General features: G+C 45.1%; 1 pseudogene; it reads right to left on the minus strand.

Annotated features, from left to right (window-relative positions):
- Nucleotides 1-3,889: 3,889 nt before the first annotated feature.
- Nucleotides 3,890-4,925, minus strand: LOC146170653 (uncharacterized; annotated as a pseudogene).
- Nucleotides 4,926-10,539: the final 5,614 nt, after the last annotated feature.

Genomic DNA, 10,539 nt, shown 5'->3' on the forward strand with positions numbered 1-10,539 from the left:
AGCTTCACCGAGAACCGGAGATTGAAGCGCGTTGCACTCTCGAATAAACGCGATCGACATTTCTAGAGCTGAGAAGGAGCAATAGCACTGCAGCGCTTATGAAGCTGTGCTCCTCCTGATCGGTCTGCCAGAAAGCACTTCACCTGTCTTCGACCAGCATAGGCTGCCTCGTCACGTTCCCAGTGAGATGAGGTCGGGACTTGACGGGATGCACTCGTGAACCACCATGCCTTCTCGCCTGTGTCGAGGGGGTGAGGAGGCGCTACGCGGTGGCTGGAATAGCACAATCGGCTGTGCTTGCTTCTGGACTCTCCTGGGCTTTTCCATCTGGGCCGCTTTGTCTGATGTGCACCGAAAGATTTGAAAGTGGATCACCGCAGCCTTATATCCCTATACCTGTTACTGTCTGACAATAGCCGACCAGCGCGCAGTTTATCGGGCTGACCTGGTGGCAACCTTTTTATCAGTACTGGCCCTCTCGGTGGTAGATATGTGGTGAAGTGTATTTGAACTGTTTCCATTGTGTTCGTTCAAAAGATTCATCTTCATAAATGAATAGTTTCGACACGCTTAATTTTGATTTCTTTGTCGTGTTTAGGTAGCTTTGTAAATTATTTCAGTAGACAGATCTGCCGAGGCTCGGAGGAAGCATGTACTTCACCCTCGTGATGGGCATCCGGTCATTCGAGCTGCAGGTTATAAGCGATAGCTTGCAAAGTTGGTTTGGACAATAGGGCCTGGGTGTCTGAGTAGTAGTTTCAGTGCAGCGTGTGGGAAAAATTTGGAGGACGCTTAAGCTTCGCCTTCAAGAGTGGAACGCGATAGCGTTATTGCACCTCGTCGAGAAAACTTACTGAACGCAAGGGTATTGGGGCATCCTCGCACCGGTACCCGCGCGGCCCGAATGGGAGAAGCGGGTGAGCGAAGGGTAAGGGTAAGTTCTATTTCAGGTGGGCGGAGCTCTGCCAAGCGCTCAACTAGAAACCGAGTTTCTTGCTTCATCTTCTTTATCCGTCGTCTTTTTTTCAGCACGCACGCACTTTTGACCTACGTTCGTCTTTTTACGACAATCACCGAGCATTGGTGTAACAACACAATTACCTCCGGGAGAAAAAGGATGCATCTTTCCAACTATTGGCGTTGACAAAACAGGCGATTCATAACAGGGCTTAAGGCGGTCAATGTGCACATTTTCACACCTGCGGCGATGCATATCCAGCGCCGGCGCACGCGGTTCAATAATGTTGTTCACTGGAGATGTCTGATAAATAGCACTATATGGGCCCTGGTATTTGGAATTTTGGAAGCAAATGTGGCAGAGAGGCCGGAAGCGGTAGGAGGAACCCTATGCTACACGAGGGAGTTTTTGGTGTATGAAGGAGCTGGTCATGTCGATGCTCGAAGCGACTTATAGTGACTGAGTCTGGGTTGTGAACGGGCAAGCTTGGACATTCTTCTGGATATCTTGCCGCTAACGAGATTGAGATCAGTTCAGAGGCATCACGGGATAATCCGTGTCCACTGTAGAGATAGGCTCACGGCCGTAGAGAAGGAAAAAGGGGGCAAAGTCGATCGTGCTTTGCATGGCAGTATTGTAAGCATACATGACGAAAGGGCGAAGCCGCTCCCAGTTTGAGTGGTCGAACGCGACATGCATGGCCAGCATGTTAGTCAAGGTGTGGTTGAAACGTTCTGTAATGCCATTTGCTTGCGGGTGGTAGAACGAGGTAGAACGGTGAACATGGCGGCACTGCTCAAGGAGGGCTGTGTAGGGCTGCTCAAGGAGGGATACTATACCAGGCCCAATTTCAAAGACTCACGAGGCGGCAGCGGGTGGAATTGGCAACAATTGGCAATGGCAATAGAAACGCAATGCGCATACTCACGGCCTTGCCAAAACTTACTCCAATCCCTATTCTCCAAGAATTCGCACAGCCGAATACGTTGGCAGAATTATTTGAACAAGAGGCAACATCTCGACCTCTGGTTGATATACTTCCAGCTACGTGTATTGCATACACGGACTCATCGATTATAGAAAATGGCGGTAGAACATCAGCTACTAGCCCAGCACACAGTGAACTAAAAGTACATAACGAATATGTATCTGATTACCCGGACCCGCTTGTGATAGAACTTTACGCAATATGCGATGCTATGGAGGCCATAAATGAAACGGATTCCATAACAGAAGTCCACATCTATATAGACTCCTTAGCCGCCTTAAAACAACTGAGGAAATTGACTAAGATACTATGTGTAACCCAGGAAATCCACGCACACAATAAAAATAACAAAGATAAGCATCCAGATACATTGGACACAAGAGGATGCTGAGAACGCTGAGCAGAGAAAAGGTGACCACCTCACTAACACACGCAGTTCTAAACACAAAATTCACCCCCCCCCCCCCCCAACTACCACCAGGCCCCATTTTAATGCCCGCTCTGCTGTTCCCACTTTAGCATCTTGTTTAAAGAGAAGTACATGTGCCCTCAATCCCCTGCGTACTTTCCCCCTCCCTCATAACTTAACAAGAATGGAGGAGGTTTTCCTTAGAAGGAAGAAAGCTGGGGCGGCCCTTACCCCGTCGGTAACATGCCGATGGGAATCTTAAGAAGACATTGGGCCCACTACATGCCTGAAGTGTTCCACATCAGCTGCTGAAGGGGATGTGAGATGTCAGTGCACGTTAAAGAACCCCAGGTTGTCGAAATTCCCGGAGTCCTTCACTACGGCGTCTCTAGCCTTAGTCACTTTGGGACGTTAAAACCCCCCAAACCAAACCAAACCCCCTGCTGTGGACTTGCGCAGGGACAAGGGCATCAAGGACACAGATTCTGCAGGAAGTGGGACTAACCGCAACAGGGAAGAGGACTTCTCTAAATGGCTCACATACAACTACAGGAGCAAGAGCAATCTCCGGTTCCGTACGGAAAATAATTTACATGGGTTTTTAAATATGCCTTATGGCAAGCTTGCTCAAAAAGAAGAAAAAAAAAGTATAATGTGCGATCTTGATGCCTTTCCTCCAGTGGGCAATGAAGCAAATAATCTACAAAAAGTTCCACGTGGCAGAAATTTCTGGAGCCTTCCACTATGGCGTCCCTCAATAACCAAACGTAAATTAGCTGCAATTATTGCTGACCTTCAGTGGCTGTAATGTTTTTCTCCTAAGCTATCTCGAGTTTGCGTCGTTATTGAAGTGCCGCTATCTCACGTCACCTCGAGTCATCTGATCGTTCGAAACGCCGGAAACGGTTGCTGCCACGACGGAAGCGGAGGAGGCAGCAACATCACGTTCCGGTATTTTTAGCAATCAAATGACTCGAGGTCGAAGAGATAGCGGCACTTTTAATAACGACGCAAACTCGGAATGTGGGCCCAGGTCACAGTGCTGAATCCTGGCTGCAGCTCACACATTTTGATGGAGCCAAAGTGCCTTTGTGATATCGTCGCACGTTAATGACTCCTATGGTTGCATAAAGCCAGAGACCTGTGCTTCAGTATCACTTATACCTCGGTTACACGGTATTTCTCCAAGGTCTTTATTGCGAACGAGGGGCAGCGGCACAGCTACACGGCACGAGCAAAGGAGAATCAGATGACAGGATATTAAGCCCATTTACAAATTTAAGCCTTACATATTTTGTAACTGTTATTGCAAGAACTAAAATTCTGACTCCCTTGCTATGTATGTCATAATGAGATCTTCAATGGCTTACGCTTGTGTCCTCAAATTCAGTTAACTACAAAAGGGTGGAAATTTGGGCTGGTTGGTGCATGATCAGAGGCTAAAAAAAGCGCTAACAGAGACGAAGCGGAGAGAGGGACAGCGCCGTGTCCCTGTCTCTGCTTCGTCTCTGTTAGCGCTGTTTTCAGACTAGGATCAGCTAGCTACATTTATTATCGGGTGCTTAAAGTTGCTCAAGTAGCCACATGTCTGAATGATTGCATTGGCGACATCTGTCATATTCAGTGGATAGCCGCTATCTAAGATGTGGAATTCGTTAATTCTGCGTATGACCCTCTCAATGTGCACACGGGCACTCGCTATTTTTCTCGTCTTCAGGACATCACTCGCGCTCATTTGGTCTAGTGATGGCCTGTTGAACAGAGGCATGTGCATTTTTCTGTCATGTCGCAGGAGGTCAGCAATATTGAAGCCCTTATCGACCATAATGGCATCTTCTGGTACAATGAAGGTCACTCGATCACTCTGTATTACCATTTCTCTATCGGACACCTGTCCCCCATACTTTGGATAGGAAACAGATGTACCCATCAGGTGTAGCGCCAAATAAAAACTTCAAAGTGTTGCCGTGCTTGTATGGCGAAAATGTCTGTTTTTAGACCTCCATACTGGATGGTGTTTGCAACCTTATTTCAATACCATCTACTATAAGAAGTGTGTCTGCGAATTCCTTGAAGTGTTTCGGCAGATTACACTGCACCTCCTGTAGTGATGGAAAACGCGTTATTTGTTTCAATGCCCACTGGAGGAAAAGAATCAACTTTGAAAAAGTCTTGCTGAAGTAAGACGCTGTGACACTGAAGTTTAGTACGACCTCTTTGACAGGCATCCCTGTCCTCAGCCGTACAAAGACCATCAGAAAATCGTCTGCCCTGTTGGGGACACATAAAGGTCCTTTAACACTATGCGGCATGGCAGAATTAAATACCCTGCACAGGCATTCGAACACAGAGTATGATGGCAGGACAGTTTAATACTGGCATTGCCTGGGCTGCTTAATGAGATTGTGCTCTTGTGCATTCTCATACTTCTGCGTCCAATAAGCGGCTGCTGCCTGCGCCTCATGGAGTGATGTTCTAGCTGAAGAGATCATCTCTGGTTTCATCCAGTTCTGCGGTAACTGCAGCAGGCTGGTGTGACATGGGCATGCCCAGGAGGGCCACAGAAGCCTCTGAAAGAAAAACATGTTACAACAGTTCACCAGTTTGTCACACAAACAAAGTTTTTTTTTCCAACTGAAACATTATTCTTTCCCTCTCAAACCAAATTTTATGAGCAGCTTGTTGCATACGTGAAAGCATGTTGGCTTTTTCCCAATATTTAATACCAGCATTGCAATGCAGCAGTTATGGTTTGTGTGCCAAAGCTAAGATATACAAGACGCCTAACTTAAGAGTTCTCCCCATGGTGGGTGGCAGTGGTTTCCCCACCCAATTCTCAGGTCAACCACTCCAACCATCTGCCACAACTGCTCGCCTCTCAGTCTGCCTGTACTTCGGAAACTTTCTGTGACTGATGTTACCAGTCATGCGGTTTCAGGCAATGCAATGTGCATCACCGATCTTTTAAGTTACTTCTTCTTAACTGAAGAAGGAGCACTTTTTTACTGACCTGTTCGTTGTTTTCGGGACGGCATCACGCCGTTCCAATGCCTACTCATAATTTTATCTCTTTCCATTCACGTGCGTCCTCTACTCTGCGTACGCCAAGTTCAGCAGAATCATTCCGTTTTGAAGATGCTTCACCACTGCAGTTGCAGACCGTGAAGCCAAGTATTTTTTAAACACAACGGGGATATTTTTAACGAGGCAGCTCTGCTACTTCTTCGCACTGGAGAAAGGGCCGCTGTGTAACATGCATATTTGAAGTAATTATTCAATACTCCCGCCAGTGTGCACAAAACAAAGCACTTGAAACCAAGAAGAATCGTTGTTGTCACTTAGATTTTATCTCTAATGTATAGACAACCATGTTCGAAGTGTTCATCAAATAAAATTGATGCAGTGCAAACTGTTTTCGGCCAGAATTTAGGGTCATTCTATAAATCAAATTATCGGAGTGTTCAATATTTTCGTTGAAAACCGAATTATTGAGATTTTGCTGCATTTGCAAGTGGCCGCTACTACATTCTTTTATTTACTTTCATTACTGTCTGTTTCAGAAAAGCTACATTTTTCATTTTTATTCAATACTACCAATAGCAGAGCGCCCACGTATGTTGCACATGTACACTTTTAAAACGTTCAATAAATGTCCCGCTTTTGGACAAGGCAAACGTAAATCTCATGAGTCTAGTGCTAGCGGGGTATTGACACGTATAAAAAAACAACAACAAATGGTATGGTACAGTGTCATGCGGAAGGAGATGGTCTGGCTGCTGCGCAGCCATCCATGGCAATTTTTTAGACGTCTGGTGCGTTGTTACTATTCGGTTCACATGGACACTCCCCCCCCTCACCCAAAAAAAAACATCACCACCAGTTCTCAGATGTTCAACTCTCAGAATTTCTGTTTGGAGGTTTCTCAGATGTTACCTTCAAATTCACATAAATCAATTCACGCAACACTGCCTGTCCCCTTAATGTAAGAGATTCTTCAGAGCAAGCATAGATAAACGCTGTCTTCATACCAGAAATACGTTACCTGAACTATGTCTGACCTATGTCTGACCAACTGGCCCCACACTATACTCTGTTAAATTTCATTTCTTCTACTGTAGCTCTGACCTGTCCTCATCTCTCTAGTCCTGTCTTAACGCTATGTTTTTCGCTGAACTATGTCTGACCAACTGGCCTCAGTATACTCTGTTCTGGCCAAGTGGCCACAGAGTATACTCTGTTAAATACGTTACCTCTAAGCTTGGTAGCACAATGGTTTATTCTCAATTCTCACCCACAGCAAACTGGCTGGGCAATGTTGGTCTGATATAGGAGGCAACGATGACCCCTCACTGAACTAATAATATTGTTGTGTATATGCCACCGAAGAGGACGACGATGGAAAATAGAGGGAGAGACGACGAAGCTGAAGCAACTGTTGGGGCTTGCCAAACACCTCGGTCACCAGAATAAGAACCGGGCAAGCAGAACATCGTATCCGCTACGCTACGAGCAGAAGGCGTGATTCGGCTAAGTATTGGGCGGCTAGTCCTCTTTTTCTGTTTTCCCCTGCGCATTTGCGCTTTTCACCGTGTTGATAACGCTCGCAGAGAGATTGTAACTGTAAAGTGATGTCTACGCAGTCTCCCGGCCAGGGGCGCTCCCCCTGGTCGGCTTTCATTACTCCTCAAGATCTACCTCTGGAAGCGTTCCAACGATCTGGCGTTCCAAACATTCCTGTGGCGCTAGTGCCCAAGGATGGCGGATTTATTAAAATGAATAACCCTGGGACTGTTCGAGCTGCTCTCCAGGCAGCCTCTACCCTGTATGACTCAATCACAGAAGTGAGGCAGTTTGGGCGCGGCGGGATACTGTGCCGATCTCCAGATCTCAATTGCGTGAAGGATCTGCTTAAATGCAATTCATTTGGATCGCTTCAGGTGAGCAGCTTTATCCCTACTCATCTTGCATGCACAAAGGGATTAGTCCGAGGAGTAGACTCTTCTTTAACTCCAGCTGAGACCCTCGATCTTCTTTCGGCGGCTGGTGTGGTAGCGGTGTATCGTTGCAGCCGGGAGGTTAATAATACGCGGGTACCAACAGAGTCGGTGATTGCCACATTTGCGGGAACTTCATGCCCGTCAGAGATAAAAGCATGGCCATTGATCTTCCGTGTGGAGCCTCTTAAATCTAAGCCACTGCAGTGCACTAATTGCTGGCGATATGGTCACAGTGCTCGTGGTTGTAAGTCCTCCGTGCGGTGTTCCAAATGTGGCGATGGTCATCATTCGTCATCTTGTTCACAACAAAACGATAAATGCTGCCTTTGCGGTGGAGCCCACGCTGCAAACTCCTTGGAGTGTCCATCTCGAAAACAGGAGCTGCAAATTCTGGAGGTAATAGATAGAAAACGCTGTTCGCGTCGTGACGCTTTAACAGAGGTTAAGGAACGATTACACGGTTATGCAGGTGTATCAGCCCGATCAGGTGTGCCTCTGGATGCATCAATCTCAAAGGCGATAATGACTGCAGTGGAATCATCAATGACTAAAATGGTCGACCGAATAGTTTCTACTGTCACAGAGTGTTTTTCTAACGTTCTGGCAGTTCAGCTAACGCAAGCCCTGCAATCAGGAACAGCCCCTTTCATAGCAAATATGCCCTCTGAAAGCTCTCAACCGATTGAAAGCACTGCTGTTGTTTCGCCTAACAGGGCTGCTCCTCCAGATGACGATGAAAACATTAATGACGCAGAGATGGTAGAATCAGATGTAAGAATTTTAAAACGGTGTGGGTCTCCCATGTCCAATCATTCTTCTCCGCGGTCCCAACCAAAATCAAAGAAACATCAGCATACATTAAAGCCAAAGGATAATATTTTGGGGCAGGCAGTTGCGGCTGCCAAGATTCCACAATCATAGGGGCACTAAGAGTTATCCAGTGGAACTGTCGTTCAATTCTAACAGCTTCAACAGATTTAGTTTACATTTCTTCTCAATATAATCCACATATAATTATTTTGCAAGAAACTTGGCTAACAGCTGAAAAGCATTTCTGTTTACAAAATTATAATTCATTCAGACAAGATCGCCAATCAAAAGGAGGAGGTTTAATTATATTTGTCTGTACAAAATTCTGTCACAGGGCTAGGATTTCTTTCCAGTTATCTTCTATAGATTGTGAGTTATTGGCCCTAGACTTTGAAATTCCAGGGCACTGTCCGTTTTCATTAGTGAATGCTTATTTCCCTAGCGGTGTACAAGATACAAAACCTCTAGATCTGCTATTAGTTAATTGTCGAAACTCAGTTCTTCTGGCTGGTGATTTTAATTCGCATCATGTGTCATGGGGCTACAAGACAGATAGTTGTGGCAAGCGTCTTTGGGATTGGGTAACAAATAATAACTTTTTCTGTAGAAATTCGGGTTCGGCCACTTTTATAAGAAAACACAGTCAATCTGTGTTAGATTTAACTTTTACCTCTCCCAGTCTCTTCGTTAATAATTGGTCAACACTTGATTGTGGCACCTCTAGTGACCACATACCGATTGCGTTTGAGGTTAATCACCCTGTAACTCCAGCGACTTCTCAGTTGAGGTCATTTATCAACTATAATAACTTTCAGTCAACGTTACGCTCTAATCTTGAATCATTGACTAACACGGATAAAGAACAAAAATCAAAACGCTTATGCTCGGTGATTGAGGATTGCCGTAAGAAGTCTGAGATCTTGGTACGGAGCTCAAAGGTGAATACTTCAGCTGTTTGGTGGAATGCTGATTGTTCCCGAGATTACAGACGTAGAAAGGCGGCATGGAAAAAGCTTCTCCACAACCAGTGCCCGAAAAACTGGCAGGATTACAAGTTCATTGCAGCTACATTTAAACGTACAGTTGCAAAAGCGAAGGACGAGTATGATGCAAAGCATTTTGATTTCCTCTCTAAATCAGGCAATCGAACTGCACTTTTTGGTTTTTTACGCTCGCGGAAAAAGATTCCGCAAGCACAAAATCTACATTCCTTTATTTTGACTCCCCATGAAGCAATAGACACAATTGAAAAAATTGCCAAAGGACTGGAGAAACGTTTCTCGTCTGCACTACCTTCGGGCTCGATATCTGTAATGCCAATGGAACCTGTTAATTATGATCCTCAAATTTCCGTTTCTGAGCTTACTCCAATAGTTACGAGATTACCAGCCGCTGCTCCCGGTCCTGATAAAGTAACTTCAAAAATGTTAAAAATTCTTTTTGACGAGTCACCTCAGACGTTATTAGAGCTAGTAAATTATTCCATTAAACATGCTTGGATACACCCAGAATGGAAACTTGCCAAAATAATTCCTTTACTTAAGAATAAAGGCGGTGCCTTGTCTATTGATAATATAAGACCAATTGCATTAACATCAAACATTGTAAAATTAATTGAAAGAGTCATACTTATACGTGTTTCGGAATTCATGAATAAAGAAAATATCCTCAGTCCTTGCCAAATTGGTTTCCGTCAAAAGTGTTCCATCTGGAATGCGCATGCTGATCTCGAGAGTCGAGTTCTTCTAGCGCGGCGCCAAAAAATGCACGCTGCCTTGATAACGCTAGATATAGCCAAGGCCTATGATAGCGTTGAGCATAGCATTCTATTGCAAAAATTAAAATCTCTTCAGTTTCCACATTATTTAGTAGCCTGGATATCCGAATTCCTCCAAAACCGAGAGTTTTACTGTGCATTAAATGGCGTCCATTCTGGCAGATATAAGCAAGCCAGGGGAGTGCCGCAAGGAGCAGTCCTTTCACCAGTCCTTTTCAATATACTACTCAGCTCAATACCTGTTAATCATGACGTTCGCACTTACGTATATGCTGATGATATTGCGTTTTTTGTAACTGCATCGGATATTCAATCCCTTTATCTCCACTTGCAAACGTACCTAGACTCTATTGAGAATTGGTTGTGTGGCTTGCATCTCACATTAAATGTCAACAAAAGCGCAGTCCTCGTATTTAATATAAAAGATTCTGTAAGTCTGTCTGTAATGTATCAGCAACAAATTATACCACAGGTTAAATCATTAAAGTATTTAGGGGTCACTTATGATGATAATCTTTCATGGCAGCCCCACATTAACCATATTGCTACGAAAGGGGCTCGGGCCGTGGGCATGTTGCGCCGAATTAGTCGTCCCAGGTC

Source organism: Amblyomma maculatum, unplaced genomic scaffold (genome assembly GCF_055883805.1).
Source record: "Amblyomma maculatum isolate TAMU_Amacu unplaced genomic scaffold, ASM5588380v1 scaffold_97, whole genome shotgun sequence".
NCBI lineage: Eukaryota > Metazoa > Arthropoda > Arachnida > Ixodida > Ixodidae > Amblyomma > Amblyomma maculatum.